Consider the following 15,535-nt stretch of genomic DNA (forward strand, 5'->3'; position numbering starts at 1 on the left):
ATCACAATCTGATACGGCATACATTGTAATTTATATTCTGAAGTATTCCAAAAATTTTATCAGTGTTTCAGTACCTTTGCTGAAAAAAAACAGTCCAAGGGTCCGTTACAGCAGTGGCTCTCAAAGTGAGGTCCGTGGCCTTACTGCAGCGGGTCTGTGAAAACAATTTGGAACCGATTTAGTTTATCTTAACAGTTACAGATTTGTGCCTCATTTGGCTTAGCCTTTGTTAATGGGCACTTTTGATCATGCATTTTGTGGTGGGGAAGGACAGCGTGGAGCAGTTTTTGTCTGCGCGCACACCTTGTTCCTTCTCTCTGTGATCAGGCCCTGCATTCGTTGGAATAATGCTGGAATTTATGCTAATATGCCCAAAATTAGGCGTTTGCTGGTGCAATTTATGACTGTAAATAACCTATTAGCTCCTTCGACACTTTCGTAATTAACTCCCAGCGGGGTAAACCTAAATTTGAGCTCTGAGACTGCTAGGCCAGGCATTTTCATTCTTTAGATGTGGATAGGGCAAAAAAGTCTATGTAAAACATTCTGATTGCGTCGCATATTTTGTAAAGTTCCGTATGAAAATGGTGGAAAAACCCAGGAGCCCAATGATAAGTTATATGACAAGTAATGACATATTGCACCTTTAACGAGACTGACCCGAAAATAGTCCCCATGTATTAATATAAAAAAATGATGACAGTGATGACTTGTAAGAAAGGGCCGTCTTGATGTGGGGGTGTGTTTGCAGAGATTGACAGCAGGTGGGAATCATTTTTAGTTGATCCTCGTGCTTCCCGACCCACAGCCTACAGTGAGAATTTAAGTGGGAGTGGACAGCTGAGCAGCGGTTACACCAAACACATCACGTACCGCAGTGGAAGATGAGTAATCACATCCAAGCAGCACTTCAAGTCGTTATTTATGAGACCGACTGTCTTTGTTGAACTTATCGAATCTTGGAGACTGTCTGCACTTTTAAAATTGCGCTAATGTACTTTTTGCTAAACTCATAATTGGTCCTGTTTCAGCGGTCAAAGAAGCAGCCCACAAATACATTTTGGTTCAGTTGTTGCGACTGATTTTATTGTGGGTTTTAATTCCCATGCGTTCATCTTTATAAGTCTTTAAGGTGTTTAATATTTTGTGTTATTATGGCTACTTTAATATATTGAAACCAAAAAGAGGACATACAGAGGCAATCTTTCATAGGTGCATTTATAACTTCAATGTCTGTGCAGGACAGGCAAATGAATCACTAAAATATCAGTGTCCTAATTTTTTTTTTTTGGAGCGCTGTCCCTCCGTGGTTTATTACATAGCACGGAGACCACATAGTTACTAAACATATATACAAAACGGCATTCAAATCAAACACAAAACGAAAACAAATATGCTCAGTCAACACATATTACATAAAGAGGCCAAAGGTAATTGTGAATGTGTATTTGTAACATACAGTTTAATATCTATTTACTTCAGGTGTAATATGTTTGGAAAATGACTTATGGGGTTCTAGATATATTCGGTCAAGTAAATTGACTCTCAAATTGTCAGCACCAATTTGTATTTCAATTTTCATAACATACAATTTGGTGGCGAGTGTCAGGTATAAAATAACAACAAACAGTGTCTAGTGCTTTGAACGTCTCTATAAATGGCATGATAATTCTGTTTTTCAGCAAACTTGGTATATTCAGCCTGCTTCTTCCAACAGGACTATCCTTTTATGAGCGGTAATTAGGTATCAAATTTGATCAAAAAGGGCGTGCAAATTGACTCTATTTTTGTATTGCTTTAGTCATGGCAAAGCGTTGAAAGTCCATGTCAGGAAAGATGAGTGACTCATGTTTAGATAAAGGGTATTTCGTATGCGACAAAAATCTTAGCGGTCTATAAGCGCTATGTAATGAAGAAAAAGAAAAACATTAGTTGCTGATTCAAGTGACTTGACATAGGATATTCGCAAAATGTTTTACTGTAAGAAGTGCCTTCGACAAAACAGACTGGCAAAACATGTCAATGATGTCATAAGTTTAAAAGAAGACGTAGAAAATGATGAAAGTTCAGATGACGGATGAAAATAAAGAATAAAATGATAAAAACACACATTTTTTTTCAGTGTTTAATGCCTCACGGGGACTCACTGAAAAGTGCTCCAGTTTTTGTGTTTATTTTTATAATAATTACTGTACATATAAAACAGGCAGGCTTATTATTCATTTTGATTAATTGACATGCCAACCACTAGAATGAAAGTTATTTGATTTTGTACATTTAAAGTGATGGGATGAGACACAAATTCCACAAGATTCACTTTAAAAAAAAAACTATATAAAATAATGCCCACTATAAATGTTCCAGTTTTTAAATATTAGTTTATTGAGCCGACTGTGAAGTGTAAATGCAATAAAATAAGGTTATAAGTGAGCTGCTGCCTTATCCCATCTACCTGAATGAGACTGAATAACTAACCTACATTAACTTCAAATATTTTAAATGTTAAAGAAGTGCGTAGCATTCTCTTTACCCTTCCAACTTGCCCTTGGGTCGTATTATAACTCTGTTCTCCACGCTGTAATATGACCCTACTTGTTGAAGGAGCTTCTATTGTCAGATTTAATGCGGCGTGAAACCCCGTAGCTAGTATTAATTCCTTCCTCAATTCCTTGACCACATCTGCTGCTGTTCCATTGTTTTCTCATTTAAATAGCATTCTCCATGGTCTCCATTCCCACTGTCCTCCAAAAATTTCCAAAGCTTAGCTGCACTGTGGTTACCTAGTCGTGATTTGTAAAAGGATACTTTTTCCATATCGGCCCCATTATCAGTTACAGATGACGGTGCGAGATCTGGGATAGGTTTTCCAATGGAAGATCAACAAGCATACAAAAAGAAAACCATTTATCATAATTTCCATCATGGAGAAAAAATGATATAGACCAGCCTAGCAATGGGTCTTAATTTGGACTTATTAAGGTCGATAAAAAGTCTTTCAAAGTCTTAACTTGGCTTGTTGAAACCAGCAGAGACTCTGGTGACGAAAGGTTTGCATTGTGGAAATGTCACCGATCTTTGTGTCATTGTTAACACCCACATGAAGAGAAGGCAGTCAGTCTGACTAAATCCTCTTTTGACCAATTGTGACAGAGAATGACTAATGTGATGGATAGTTCAATGTGGTAATTATGCATTTTATCAAAGGTGATCTTTTGTTTTAGTAACATTTTTAATTTCCTGAATGTCACTGCGGAGGCATTCATTTATTTAGGTTTTTTTTTTAATTGCATATTACGTATTTTATGATATTGTAACGTTGTTGTTTGCAAATAGTTTTACCAGATTATTCCACACCACCTGTTGTGTTCTTCCGTGCCCTTATTCCACCCGAGTTTGCTACTTTTGCTGTTCCGCGTTTTGGTCTTTGCTTGTACTTTTCTAGTCCAAATGTTCATGTATTTTTGAATTGTTACTTTGCGTATACCCAGAGAAACCTCAGACAAGGATGAAAACTTCCAACTGAGCGTTGAAGGAGAAATTGGTAGACACGGTCACTTCATTATATCATCCTTCCAAATTATTGACAATCCGTCTACCTTCAATCCGTCAATTTATTTTTCATATAGCTCACTGATACCTAGTTCAGCTTTTGCCAGTAGCTGTTTGTGCTCCAATGTCTCGCAACCTTGAACAGATCATGTTATATCGAAAATGTATGTATTTTTATCAATTCCAGTGATGACACACGTAATCACACCCACTAAAAATTGGGCCTAAGCCATTTCGGTTTCAACTAATCCAGTCTTGAAATATCATAGCAGAGATACCCTTTAAGATGCGATCGCAGCAGGCCCTTAGCAAGGTGCAAGGGCCGGATAGTACATCAGGCTTATTATGACTTATACAGCAGGCAGAGAGCAGGGAGGCAATTGGGTCAGCCACATACGCAAGGTCTTGAGAACGCAGGCTTCGGGCTGTCACTGAGATGCTGTTCAACTGGACCTTGTACATTCTGAGTAAGAATCAGGGACAAGAAATATCAAGAGAAATCGTATTTTCTCTAATGTGTAAATCTAACTCTGTTTTCTTGGGATGAATTGATAAAAGAACTCGCTGTTGGTTGCCAACATTGCAGTTGGATTGAACTTATAAAATAGGTGAGTGAGGACAGGTACAAAGAGGTGAAACTATTTTATCTTCTGGGGCAACGTAATGACCTGTGGATACCGTGAAGACTGCTACTTGGAAGAAAGCCGCAATGGAAAACTCTTTGATGTCTTTAAAGGACTTGACCAATCAAAGGATTTGACCGGGTAGTCTTGCACTGACTTCTTAGTATACTTTATCTCAATAAAAGTAACTCAAACGGAAGCTATGTAATGCATAACATTCATACCTTTGAAAATCCAGAACCCTATGAACGGATCCCATCCAAATTGGTGATTGCATAAACATAATAAAGTTGATTAAATACAGAATAAATACATCTCCCCATGTAGAGAAATCAGTCAATTTGATCAAAAATGTATTATGTTCAATTATTATTGAAAATACATTTACTATAGAGCTTTTAATTATTACCCACCGGTATTATTTATAGAATAGTAACATGCTCTTATGTTCTAAAAGCTCTTGAAGTCACAAGAATAGACGTGGAAAAACACTTACCCCAGCCAACCCACCTTATTCATTCTATGTGCTAAATATATGCTGGGCTAGCATTGCTCGTAATATCTTCTTTCTTCAGTGACTAAAAGAAAGAAACACGTGTCTTTTTTTTTTCTTTAATGTGGAAAAATGGCAATGGCCTGCTCTTGTGCCAGCACTGATTATGACGCATGTGAGGTAGCTCGGTGGGGGTTGGCAAGAAGGATCCTTCTAGGGTTGTATTTTTACGTTATTTATAACCACACACAAATGCGTAAGTGAGGCTTTCACAATGGTACAAAATTATCTGTGCCGTTGGTGACAGCCAATATTGTTTTGGCAGGTATTTCAAAGACACCAACTAAATAATATATTAAGTTTCAAAGCTTTGAAGAATAATAAAATAACAATATACTTCCAAAAAAGTTAGGTCACCTGTTCCCTTTTCCTTTTCATAGCTAACTGAAAATGAACACGAATGACGACTGTCGCAGCAACAAAAAAAGGAAAGTTACCTACTCTGATGGCAGCCGTTCCAAAATATTACCCAACCCAAGGAGGAAAAGCACAAAAGAAAATGAAGGGAAGGATTTTCATGGCAAACTGAAAAGACTGCCAGAAGGGAAGAAAATCCCTCTTGTGTTGCCAAGATAAACAATAAACACGGTGAAAAAGGCGCTACAATCAGTTTAATCTTTACAAGGGTGTCCCAGCTTTAGTTTCCTGATGGTTACTGGCACAATTCTTTTGGTTCGGCGAAGTCTTTTCAAAATTGTTGAAGAAAAATCAACCCTTCTTCATTTTGTGATAGAAATTTAATAAAATAGGCTGCTAGATGTTCCGAGTAAAGTAAAGCTCCCGCAATACTTTGATTCACGATCCTCTGTTATTTCCGGTTGCGTTGTTCAACGTAATCGAAAAAAATTCTGTATTTGTCGGGAGTTTTTTCCCCCAAAAATTCGCCAAAACATAGCGAGATCGAAGGAGAAAAGCCAAGGGCAAAATGTTTACATGCTGACATACTACAGCTGAGATGAAACAGCAGGTTGAAAATGCACACAAGATAGACATTGATTTCAGTTCGTCAGAGATAAAGACAAGAAAAATATGATTGTTAAGTGCACTTTGTGCGTGACGCCTGAAAATTCACAAAATAGGACCAGTAATTTGACAAACCTTTTAGAGCGGGGCCGTATTAACGTGCAATTGGCGAAACAAGTAAGATTACGAGTAACGTGAAAAGAAAACAAAAAGAAAAAATGCAGAGAATTTAGAGATGCCACTTCCACCTCAATCGAATCATATTGCGAGACAGTCAAAGACCCCCCCCCAGCTGCAGTGTACTTTTACAAAGACACCGTTACTACCATATCTTGCACACGATAATGTCTGTGTGAAAATAAACAAACGCTGGTTGTTTTTCTCTAATTTCAAAGTACGTATGCATCGTGTTTATTCTCAACAGTTCAGTGGTGGAGGTGACTGCTCATAAAGCCAACTTGACTCCCCTGTCAATCACAGAGAGATTGTAATGAGCCCCTAGTCTGGGTATTACTGTTATCCTTTTATTGACCCACTTTACAATCACTGTACAAATGTCCACATGCGCAAACTTTTTGTCCATAAATTGGAATTTTCACATTCTACTGTATATTGCTGCAAGTGACTTCTTTTTCTGCAGCAGCGGTCTGCTTTTTGTTGATCTTCATCAAGTTTGAGCATCTGAGAAGGCTGTCGTAAAGCTTTCGAGATTATCACGCTAACGCTTTGTGCTAATACACAAAAGAGTAAATGTTGACAAAGGCGACTGTTTGTATAAATTATCATGTTTGACAGAACATGCTGAATCACACTGGTCAAGGACGTCAGCCGCTGACAAAGCGGATGATAGGATTTACTGTCATCAAAGAACCGAATTGAGGAAAACACAAGGTGTGAGATTCAAGTCTGAGTCTGAGGGTGGGATAGGTGTCGTTTTTAACCAGTGGCTATTGCCAGCGAATATGTTGCGAAGCTTCACAAACCATGTGCTGCGTGAATCTCTTGTGGGAGTGACCAGATGTTCTTGGAGGAACTCCTGGAGCCAAGATCACTCATCTCGACGAAATGCTGGACGGCATCCACGTGTCTAGACAACATTGATTGACTCGGTTCAGGTTGTGCATTTGCCACCCTGAGTCAGCCAGGATTGACTCTACTTCGCTCTTAATGAGGACAAACGCGACAGAAAATGGATTGATCGTGTCTGGACGGGTCAAAATAAGAGGTAAAAGGACACATTCTAGGTTGAATAAAGAATGGTGCAATCTGGTGCTTGCTTAAAAGTTACAGGTTTATACTCTGCAGAAATCATCATTGCGTTTATATTGTAGCAAAAATGATGATGAAGATGAAGAATGGTTATATAATTCACTGATTTGGACAGCACCAGTAGCACTGATGAAAAGAGTTACAGCAAGATTCTCAGATCAGAGGTTTAGGGGTGCTGAACTCCCAAACAGGGAAGAAAATTGAATCGCTTAAATTTTAACATGTTTGCTTTCCTAGATTTCTGGAAAACAACCGTTTCTTACAAAAGGGGAAAAAAATACAGAAAAAAACATCAATCACGAAGCTTCAACTTCTTCAGCAGCTAAAAGATTGGCTCCACACGTTTGTAATAAGTCTTACGTTTGGGTTTTTCATACCACTACAGAAACCACTGATTGCGTCGAGAAAAAAAATGCCAACCGTGATACCAGAAAACAAAATACAGTGGAAGAAGGCCATGCAACTCTAATGAAGAGCTCGACATGTTAATGAACCGAAGGGATCAAGAAGCCTCCTTGATTCATTTCAATCACCAAGCTTGTTAACCCACTGACCCAATGAGATGCTTCAAAAAGGTAGGACACTTATTCACAGTCTTTGATTATTACTGTTTAGTATCATTTGAACTTGGATGATTCCAGTTCCTAATGAATCTCAGTTTTTTTTTTTTTATTGAGAAAGTCAAGTAAAACATTTTCTTTACAATAAAATATCTGATGTGTCCACGCCTGATTAATATTCTTCCCGCCTTTCATAAAGCTACACGTCCCATGCATTCCTATCCGGAGATTGTTTGTTTACTGAAGCGGCTCGGACTGGCTGTTGGTTCTGCGTATCACGCTCTTGAGGGTGTGAATGTGATCGTTAATGTTGACTTCCTTGCGCTAATTAAACCGGGTCCCGAATGAACCGTGCAAACCATAACTGGACTTTTGTTTGTTTTTTTTTGGGTATTCTTAATGCCACTTTCATCGAAGTTTCTTCGTGACAATAAAAGCAATTCGGACCCCCTCACACCATGATATGAAAACCATTGAACTAGTTCAAGTCCTTTAGAAAAGTTAAGAAAATAATTTAAGTTGAAATGCGCATTGAAGTTGCTTTAGGTGTCAAAAATAACCCACTTTTTTTTTTATACATCACCAGGGGGTGGCCATGTTGTCTCTTGATGCCAACCTATAATGCCATCACAGTTGCTCAGGGAATGACCAATCATGGCCCACCTGGGTTTTATTGTATGACATTCGCCTGAGGCGCTGTGATGTTATTTTTATTGGACGGCAAATGCACGGACAGCAGGACATGGAGGCGTGTGATGGGGAATCAGTCAGTGAATCAATTCCTTTTTTTGTATATAATATCGTAAAGCATTATGAGTCTTTAATGTTCTTGCATGCATTTTATGTTTTTGGTTGTCCTTTAAAATTTTTTGTAATATTTTGATTGGATAGGTGCAAAGACGGGATTGTCAATGGAGATCCTGTATAGAGATTCGGTGCTTAGGGTTATTGCGTAGCCAATGAAAGTACAGTTCGTGCGATGCATGAGGTACATCCTTTACTTTGTGATAAGGTCATCCGAGCGTGACCTCAGAAGAACATTACTCTTGGCGTCACTTCCCGTTGTTGACAAAGATCACAACATGAGTCAACCAGAAATGAAAAGTTTTTTTTCTTTCAATTACTGAGGGGGGAAAAATATTGCTGTGCAGCTCAGGGACTTGATGACGCGTTCCAACACAGATGCTTGGCGTTGTCATGGTGATAAAGGATAACCTGGTTACTATTCTAAGCACATGTTCCGTATAAGGAGCTTGGCACCTGTTCTGGTTCATTCTTAATAAAATGCTAACCATGTTTCCTTGCAGGAAAAAGACAAACAAAATTATAAGCTGATGATCATAATGATATAACTGTCAAGCTTTATTAGAACAATAGCGGTAAGGCAAGCAATAGACTTTATTAGCTTTAGTTATTCAGAAAACCAATTCCTTGTACTGAAAGGAACACATTGCCGCTGTCAATAATAGATCGTCTCAAGTGAATATCGACTGCAATAACAGTCACTTTCCACTTTATCTCGGGGGAGGTGGATAGAGAAGAGCTGTCATTTGTTTTTGTTTACTGAAAGGTCACCGCAAGCACAAGAAATACAATTACAGCGTTCCCTGGGTTTTCGCAGTTAACGGTGACGAGAACCCCCGAGTGAAATCCGGCCAAGTACAGGACGTGTTTGTGCATTTGTATGTGGGTACCGGGATTTTTAAAAGTATTTATACGTTACATATTTGAGACAAAGATGTAAACTTTTAAACTTGACTAATTTATCCCTTCCCGTTTCCGTCTCTTGGCCATTTTCAAAGCGTATATTATCTAATAAGCTAGCTTTAAATCACAGGTTTTCCACCATGCTGAGGTAAAAGCGGCTAACACCTATACAGCCACTTTAGGCTTTTGCCTCTCATTAAAAAATGTTATTTCTAGGTGCCAAGAGGTTTCTGCTACTTGATAGATGTTAAAAGTTTTATCCTAAAGTGAATATTTGTTTTGTTTTGGATCAGTATGCCATATCCTATGCAGTCTTTAATGAATTCTGTAAATGCAGTTTCTCAAAAGGAAAAGCATTCCATATGTGTTTGAATCTGATATTTACCAACATTAAAAAGGAGGGGGAAAAAAGCTTTTACTTTGTGCTAACTGACCAAAAAGATCAAAAGGCATGTTACACAAGTCTGGGAAAATGCGATGAGCCCAGACATTAAGAAGTGCGTTTGCGCTGCTGTCTTTGTGCCTGTGGGCACGTAGGAGTCAACAGAATGTCAGCGTGGTGCCAAGAGATAAAAAATGCTGGAAACCACATCAAAGACACCAAACACTTGTCTGGAAATCCTCACAGCCAGAGACATATGCAATCATACAGGAAGAGCTAATGATGGCAGATGCAGTTCACTTTACATCAATGTACCTTTTTTTTCTCATTATTCCCCTCTGAGGATTAGCTGTTACAATAATGAATGAATGAATGGATGGATGAATGAATGTTCTCTATCTGAAAATGTTTTGAAAGTTCTCTGATGAGCGAATGTATTATTTTCTGGATAATTTACTGCCAACTGGAAGAATAACAGTGTGAGCAGATAGGAGAAAACAACATATTACGTGACACCAAAATATGGTAATATGCATTATTAACCACCAAACAAGAATGCTCAGGAAAGGAAATATTTTTTACCATGAATTTGTAGTACTTTATCCTCAAATACAACAAACACACAAGGTTCTGACATGAATGCCCTGCCACTCTGTGGTGTGCAACAAAAATTATTAAATATAACAAAAAAGTCAAGCTACATTAAATTTAACCTTGAGAGATTGAAATAAAAAAAATATATAGTAAATTAAAATAATAGTTTTAAAAAGAAAGTCAAAAAGACATATTGTTTATCTTAGTTTAGTTGAGTTCATCTTAGTTTTGACCAAAATTAAACCCTATGTTTTTAACTGAACTCCATGCTTGTCATTGCTATGTACTGTAGAACAAATATCACATCAGGACATCATGTTGCTAAGATGCTATTTTAAGTGTCCGGAAGCAAATAATAGGGTAGCCATGCCATTCACAAATTCAGTTCTGGGAAGCTCTCCTGCTGATTCACTTCGTCATCATGTTTTTTTTTTTTCCAACAGTATTTTTGTTTTGGTTAGCCAAGCCGCTGAGTTTTGAAAAACATCCTGGCAGTTATTTTAATGGACTTTCCCAGTTACTGCTACGATATCCCCATCAAGAACATTAAAAAAAAAAAAAAAACATGTCAACAAGTTCAGAAAAAAATATATAAATCAACATCCATCAACTGGTTGCACACCAAGAGACGAACAACCATTCACACACATGGACAATTTACCACGTCCAACTCACCTGCCATGCATGTTTTTGGACTGGAGGAGGAATCTGAAGTACTCACAGGCTCGGGGAGAACATGCAAACTCCACTCAGGAAGGACTCAGCAAGGTGGATTTGAATTCAGGTCCCAGAATCGTGAGGCGGGTGGACTAACAACTGCTCCACCGAGCCGCTATAAAACAACAATGATCACAAAAAAAAAGAATAAGTCACCTAAGGCAAATTGCATTTTGATTATTAGGCTTGTACATTATGTCTCAACTGCTTTTATAGAGCACTTTAAAACAACCACATCTCCAGGCAACATGCTGTACATGAAGTAAAAATACCGAACAATTTCAGATTTCAATGGACTGTAGAAATAGTTGTGGTAATATAACTCGAAAGATGGAATAATTCCGCTTTACAACAACGTACATACAATATCTTGTATGCTACACCATCACATGACATGCCGAGACCTCACGTGTCGGCTCGATACATTTTTAGAGCCCACCCCCACGATTCACCGGGGACAGGTGCCATTCTGCCCTGCAAATAGCGGAAATCCATGCATAATTAACTGGTTGAATGACAGCCATTTGTAGCTCAGCCACCTCCCTGACTGCCAACCATTTTTGAGGATTTTACGTAACTGATCTTCAAAGGCCAAGGAATATAATGTTCTCTGCCTTTATAAACACGGAACGATCCAAACAAAAGATTAAGTTCAACTTCAAATCTCGAGTTCAACACCCTAATACACAGTGAGGGTTCTATCCATCGATTATCAAAGCCGCTTAGCCAGACAAGGGTCACAGGTGCGCTGGAGCCTATCGCAGCTGTCTTTGGGCAGTTGGCGGGATACACCCCGAAATGGTTGCCAGCCAAATGTAGCGCAAACAAAGACAAAGCTTTCATAAAGTACATAGATCCCAATTCCACACATGCAGGCATGCAAAGGGAGATTTAGAGTGGGGAAAAAAGGTGCACAAAGAATAAAATAGAAACCGTCATATTTTTTAAGAAACCCTGTGATTACCAGGTACGAGTTCAGGCTTTTCTCTGAAAGGTCATGATTAGTGTGCAATCAAAAAGAGTTCCCAAAATGGTGTCTTCTGGCACCGTCAGCTTGTCAAACAGAACGCGCGAGTCATTGACTTTAAACCTGTTAGTTTCTTAAGCGGAGCTCATCAAATTGTCATGGTGTCAGCGAGGGGAGGAAAAATAAAAGATCAAGTTCAGCGAGTGACACTGCCATTAAATATTTTGATTGTGGCACATTCAGTGCAGATAACAGACATCAGTGGGCAGTGATGAAGGCCGTTTTGTGTGAATCACGAGAAAGCCCTTCTGTTGCTTGTTTGTAACATCTCGCTCACTACAGCAGGACCTCATAGTGATGTCATCGCTCAGAGATTCCATGAAGGTTTGCCATGCTTCATGAATGTATTTACCATACTTTACATTGATTTTTTTTTTAAATTACAATTCAAAGTCTGTATTTTTGGTTTGTATTCTTTATGTCCTGTAAGCATGCATTTTTCCTCTCCTGATCCGGCTACAAATTGGAGGTGCGCTATGGTCAAATATAGACCCACACAGAAGTCCTGATGAAATTAGAATCGCATAACAAACTGGAAGACACCTCATGATGAATGCAGAATTGGGGGGGAGGATGATGCATTAAACAATTAATGAATCATCGTTGGACTGCAGAGAATGGGTGTGAATTTCCATGTACGGTTAGATCACACTATTCAGATTTTAAAAACAGAATTTGCGTGCGTTCCATCTCGTCCCAGACTTTAAAAAAAAACACGTAAAAAATTTGATGGTTAAATTTCCTTTAGGCTTTGGGTCAACGCTTTAACACAAAATGTTTGCTTTCCCTGCTGCATTGCATCAAGTTTTGGAGGATCTTTTTTTTTTTGGTAGTTCTTGGTGATGACTAATGCTCAATCCTTACCCTCACTTAACATAGGCCAGGGAAGGACTATTGCTTGGTTCTTTTATTATACAGTGGAAAAAAGGGCGGAAGGGGGGTTGGGGGTGCCATTGAATCGTGATTCCCATTCGGAAGTAAACAAGCACGTTTTCTAGGAGCAATAACGGCCATTACAATGAGACCAAAGTCACGATTCTGCTCGGTAATGTGAGCTAGACCATGGACAATTAAAACAGATGAAAGCGTTAGCCTTTGAGATAGCTGAGAGAGTTTAGGCTTATTCTGATCATCAGTGAAAATGTAATACTGTCATCATTTTTACTGTTAAATCTTTTGAACAGGCCACTGTGTAAACTTATATTGTAATTATTTCTGATTTCTCTATTTCTTCAACCACACGTTGATTAATAAGTCAGTGTTGTGTAATCAAACATGAAGAAATTATTTCATATTTTTATAGTTTTAAGTCTGTTTTTTTTTTTTTTAAAGAAAAAACAAAATCTCTTTAAATCACAAAGATAGCGTCAGACTGTATGCTCGATGAGCGTGGCCGTCTACAAACCCGGAAACGGAAATGCGTCATGGCAACCCCGGAAGCAATTCTATCGCAAAACGACAAAAATATACTTTAATGTCGATACTCATATGCTTGAAATATAATCAAAGGAAACTTACGAAATTCCTTCCTGTTAAATTTCCGAGTATGGCGTCAAGATAGCATGCTGTTCCATTAGCGCGGCCGTCTGCGAACCCGGAAACGGAAGTGCGTCATTGGCAAACCCGAAATTACTTCTATCGGCAAAACCTTTCCTTTACACACACAAAAAAAGGGCCGATACCGATATACGTTAAAAGTATCGGTTTTATTCCCATACCTTACTAAAAGAACTGGGTTCACAGCTCTGGAGAACACTAAATGTTGCCTCCATCTTGTTATTTTTGGAGTCCCCCTCTCTAGCGTCAATACGTTTTCCCTCGAACGCGTCATCATGGAATACAATTCCATCGCTACACTGATGACACTAAACTTTGCCTCACTCCCCCCGCCTCTGTCACTCAACTGCACTCCTGCCTGAAGGAGATAAAGGCTTGGATGAAAGAAAACCTTTTATAGTTGAACAGCCACGAAACGGAAGTTATTCACAGCAGCACCCCTCACCAGGTTCTGCTTTCCCGTGTCTCCCCTCTTTGTTATAACTTTTCCCTACCTCGCATCTTCAATTGGACAATCTTGGCTATAATATTTGCAGAACTTTCTCCATCACCTCCATAATATTGTCAAACTCCGGCCATTTCACTCCCATCCTGCTGCAGAGAGGCTTGTCCATCCCTTTTCATCTCTAGATTTCTGTTACACGCTCCACATCAAGATGTTGACAAAAACCGAAATATCTTCAAGCGAGAGCTGCTTAGTACCTGATGAGAATGCGTGATATAAGCACATCACCCCCGCTCTCCGCAGTACACACTGACATCTTGTACACCTCCACACCAAATTCAAAATCCTTTTACTCTCATCACTGTTCATAAGGTGTAACCTCCTCCTACTTCTCCGCACACCTCAACCCACATATCTCAACGAAAATTCAGTCAGGACAGTTGGGCCTCCTGCGCCCGCCCAGTACTCGAATCAAGACCATGGAAATCAGAGCATTTGAAGCTACTGCTACGCATCTCTGATCAAAACGTTTTATTGGTGACGTTTGGGAACAATTGACCTTTCTCAAGCTCATGCATGAGGAGAACGGAGAAGGACTGTACAAGGTCAATTCTAACGCACTCTGCCAAGCGTCTCCTAACCCTTCCTTTTTGTTTGATTCATAGGTCCCTAACTACATGAAGGTTATGGCCCTAAAAGGGGTAAAAGAACATCAGGAGAGAAGACCATGGCCGGTACTCAGTCTACTTGGCATTCTATGTGTGATCATGTGGGGGAAAAATGAGTATATACATGTATGAAAAAACATGATGGCTTTTAATATTTCTTTCCATTAATGTCACTTGTTGCTTAAGTAAAGGCATGGGCTTTTGTGCTGAAGTGAGTTTAAATTACTACCTTGTGGTTGATTTCTTGTATAATGCATTTCAACTTAAAAGGCAGCCGTTGCTTTGTAAATGGGTAAAGCTCTTCATGGGCAGCTCAGAGGGTTTCAAGTTTGTCCCTCATAGAACATACAAAATGAATGCAAAGGTCTTCGCAGTGCGTGGCGGAAAATAGGGTTATTGACGTCTTTTGTGATGACATCAATAAGGTTGAGTGGGAAGTTTTGACATACATAATGTGACATAGTAATGGATGACTCAACCTTCATGGCGTTTTTCAAGGTGTATTAATATGTGCCTCGTATCAGAGTTCTACAAGCCATGACCAGCTTGATATGGCACTGGACCAAGTTGTCATCCACAGAAGCTATGGGTGTTGGGTGACGTATGCGGCACCATGGCAGGTTTGGTCAGCCATGGTTGGTTCCATGCCCAGACTAATGTGGGAGGAAGTGCGATCCTATTCATCATTAAACTCCCCACTGTGCTTCATCGTCACACATCGCCTTATCGACCAGACATCTTCGTCATGGCGCGTCTGAACAACACTTATTGAGGCATATTTATTTTAAGCTCTATGGATGGATATTTCCAGATAGATTTTGCGCCAACAACGGCGCCTACAAATATAATTTGCAAATCGGAAGCCATTCTGCAATTGGGTCTCCTCCAATTTACAGTATAGCACTTGGCTGTGTGAGGGTC

The 15,535-nt window shown here is 39.2% G+C and overlaps 1 long non-coding RNA gene across 1 annotated transcript in view; it reads left to right on the forward strand.

Annotated features, from left to right (window-relative positions):
• Window positions 1-14,825, forward strand: part of LOC148406163 (uncharacterized) — a 30,800-nt gene extending 15,975 nt beyond the window's left edge. Inside the window, exons 2-3 of the long non-coding RNA XR_015864003.1 lie at window positions 7,343-7,532; window positions 14,612-14,825. This is a non-coding gene — a long non-coding RNA (uncharacterized LOC148406163). The remainder of the gene's footprint in view (window positions 1-7,342; window positions 7,533-14,611) is intronic.
• The last annotated feature ends 710 nt before the right edge of the window (window positions 14,826-15,535 follow it).

Source organism: Hippichthys cyanospilos, chromosome 21, assembly GCF_059441005.1.
Source record: "Hippichthys cyanospilos isolate Australia breed blue-spotted pipefish chromosome 21, RoL_Hcya_1.0, whole genome shotgun sequence".
Taxonomy (NCBI): domain Eukaryota; kingdom Metazoa; phylum Chordata; class Actinopteri; order Syngnathiformes; family Syngnathidae; genus Hippichthys; species Hippichthys cyanospilos.